The following is a 3,910-nucleotide window of genomic DNA, read 5'->3' on the forward strand; positions in this document are numbered from 1 at the left end:
AAACATAAGCTTTTGAGCAGTGTTTTGGCGCATTCAAGCTCTTTAAAAAATGAACCCAGTACCGGTAAATAACCATTGCGATCGTAAATTTATTAGCCATAAAAGCCTTCGTCGTTTTTGTACCCGCCACCTCCATTTCATTTGGCCAATCGTTCACCTCCATATGATTGTTTACCCATTTTGAGGAACAGCTGCGAAGAGTGATTTCACTTAGCCATCCTTGTGACACTGCCGTGATTGGAAAATTCCAACCTGTACCTGGAATCTGCTGCTATCCCTGTTTATCACTCGTTCCTCAAAAGACGAGTCTTCTTTGAGCTCTTTTCTCCTGACTCGTAAAATATGAAAAGTTTGCCGATTTTTGGCCTTCCAGCTCGTTAAAGTGACCGGAAGAGCTATCCCTCCTCTAGATTTTAATCTTTTTGGACCTGAGGGATTATTACACAAAAAGGTCGAGCGCTTGTTTTATTCGGCTCGTTAAAATTATCGAAAACTCATCCCTTCTGTATTGTTTTATACTTTTTCGGACTTAAGGGATTAGATGACGAAAAAGGAATTTTGGAGTTAACTTTCTGTACCTTTTTAGACTCTCTAAAAATGAAAAGGACCGAGTTTTCCTTGTCATTAGACTCGTTCAAATGATTAAATAGCGACAAACTTGTCTTTAGACGAGAACGAGTTTCCCTATCGCTAGGCTCGTTAAAACATAGCGATGGGCTTGCCCGAAGGGCAGGTTATAGAACAAGCATATGTTATCCTCCTCAAGCTTGACAAAAATAAAGAGGTACTGGTCAGAAATGACTGGGGAAAAATTGGGAGAACTTCAAAGCTTTAATGGTAGCAAGTCGCTCTTGAACATGACACTTTGTCCTTCGTATCTCATCAGGTTGGGTTGTTTCATTCACCGGTCTCATCACCATGGTCCTCGCCAAACCATCCACATTTGGGGTAATGCTACCGATCCATCACATCAGTGTCGTTATATGTTCAAGAGATGTGTTCAGAAAGAGTCAACCGTGTCCCATCCACTGCCATACATCATCTTTCATCCACCCATGATCGCCACCCTGAATCATATTTCACAGATTGTTTTCACCTCCACTAAAATCATTAGCTCCGTTTCGTGTCATTGATGTGGGATTCATTAAGGCCCTCCTTTGACGGATCGCTTCTTGTCGACTTCAGCTCATTATCCAAGAAGTTGATCTAGGAACAAAACCCCCAGTACTTTGAAGCTTGCATGCCTCAATGGCAAGTTTCTCACTTCCGGCGACAGGTATACATCAATGACCTTCGACCAGAAGATTTTACGTGGTGTTCGACGCCAAGACCTTTATTCACACCACGTGAATTGTACTGCATTACCTTCAGGGTCATTGTCATTATTGGTGATTCCTCTCGCGCTTGTTAACGGTTTACATTATTGACCGGTAATCAAGCGATGTCTTTCCATGTTCGACTTCAGCGCAATTCTCACATGGATCGACTTGTAGTTAGAGTGAAGATCGAACGAGTTTTGAAGACCCCAGATCTAGTTTCATCCATCCGGGCTGCGATATATATTCAGGATATAAAGACATTTGATATGTACATCATTGCAGCAGATGATCATCCTACTCAAAGGATGATAATTTCAGCAGAGAATTATCAGTCTACCATCAGACGATCGTCTGTTCTATGTACCAAAATGAATTTATAAAGCTGAGCATGGGAATGCCCGCCTCAGCTAGATCATGAAAGCAGAATAAAAAATAATGTATTGTATTGTATTTTATTACAGGGCACCTCTCAGCGATTGAATGAACTTCGGATCCTCCTGATAAAGCATTTCACCCGATAAACGACCTCATACTTTAGGGGGCAACTGTTATAGAAATTTTTGTGCCTAACAGCATGAAGCATGAAATGTCAATAATCTGAGGGATCCAAAGTCCCTAAACATGTTGTTCTTACCCCTAGGGGAACAAGGTCAGCAAACCACAGCACTGAAAATCAGTTCTCCACCTAAAAACACTCAAAAACAAGCAGTTTCTGGATCATGTCAGCTGCTCCACTGAGCATCTGCGCTGAATGTCAACTGCTCCACTCTGTACCTGCGCTGAATGTCAAAACTAATGAAGGCTACCTGCGCTGGGCGAGATTGGCCAAGTGGCACAGTCATTCTGCAAGGTGTCAACTGCCCAGGAAGCTTCCAAACTGACACTTGGGTCAAGGAATTTGCCTTGTGATGAGTAAGAGGGTCTTGATCTCCAAGTGGAAGCAAGAATCTCCAAGTGGACTCAATAACTGAAGATTAACTAAAGTGGGAGAGGACACTAGTCAGCTTCATGCCAACCTCAAGCTGACTCATCCTTTCTCCAAATATCCTATATATAGAGCTCTCTCATGAGGTCTAAGGAGGCTGGAATTTTGTGCAAGTAAGGAAGTGCTGTTGGTTTGTGTATAGAACTATTGGGTGATTGCTTGAAGGAGGTGAAGATGAGATTTCTTTCTGCTGGGAGGTGTTGCTGGATTGGGCCTCTTATGGTTGTAACCCTCTCAGAACTTTACTTCTTCCATTAATAAAGTATTTGAGGTTCTTCTATATGCATGTGTCTTTATGGTGAATAGATGCTTGTATATTTGATTTATGCTAATCCCTGAATCGATTATGGATGTATGCTTCTTGTAGTTTCCTTTTCTTGTGCTTTTACAGGATCTTTGTGTAGCTGGGCCGGTGAAAGAGCAAGGAGCTAGGAGCAAGTAGCAAGGAGTGAAGACTGGATCGACTATTAAGCACAAGATAACGGTTAGTAGATCATCCTTCTCTTCTCTCTCTCATCTCATAAAGAAGTAATCTTGAATATCTTTGCATTCAGTTGTTGCGGAGGTACTATCACCCTTAGAGTGGGATAGGGTCATTCCGTATTGGATACTTTTCCCAACAACAATCTGTGTCTCTCTTTTTTTGTGCATTTTCTGTGTTTATATTTCTGCAATATTTTATGTGTTCCATTGCTCCGTAATATATAATTTTCTAACACTTTTTACCTCAGCTCCTACCATATATCCAAGAGAGTCTGGAATGTTTTCTTTGAGGAGTAAGTAGTGGCTCCAATGCCCCGCTGATAAGGTTAGCGTTGTATGGTGTAACGATGAGTCTTAGAACTTTCACTTAATTCAGAAGCCTGTCAACAGGCCAACACATTTTCACACATGTATTGTATTTGTTGTAAGATTGATCTCTAACACTTGTAATGCATGCTGCCTTAACCATGTGTTTTATATATGAACTGATTCATTTGTTGTAATGCATAATCTATTAATGGAAATGTGTTGTATATGTTGTTAATGTTGTCCCATCTATGTCGATTGCTCTACCAAATATCAGACATACCTTTCACATGAACCTTGTTGTAACAACCGCCGCACTCATCTCAGAATGATCTATGAGTGTTGTATGTGTTATATTACCTTATATGTTGTGATTGTCACATCCGATTGGACTTCTCTATCAAAAGCTATGTATGTGCTTTGTATTGTTTGTTCCTAGACGAGTTGGGACTGATCCCTTTCAGCCTTTAACTCACTCTCACCTTTTTCCCCTCATACTGAAAGAACCATTGACACAAGTACACTTACACTCACTAGGCACATGAAACTCACTTCTCGAAGACAAAATAAACCACTCTCCTCTGCTGACAAGCAAGAGTTGAGGTAAATCCTTAAGACAATGGCAACCGGGCCATCATACTGAATTGAACTCCCACACCAAACGGTGTCTACTTGGCACTTCATATCGGGGTGATCCCCTGAATGTTGGTGGGTCCATCATGTCAATAGGCACCTGAAGCAATTACCAAGTTGGAATGAAGACCCTATATTTAGTGCTGGCACCTGAAGCAATTCCCAACCTGGAGAGAAGACCCTT

Source organism: Pinus tabuliformis, chromosome 1_1, assembly GCF_031772625.1.
Source record: "Pinus tabuliformis cultivar Carrire ecotype Pingquan chromosome 1_1, CPIR1, whole genome shotgun sequence".
Taxonomy (NCBI): Eukaryota; Viridiplantae; Streptophyta; class Pinopsida; order Pinales; family Pinaceae; genus Pinus; species Pinus tabuliformis.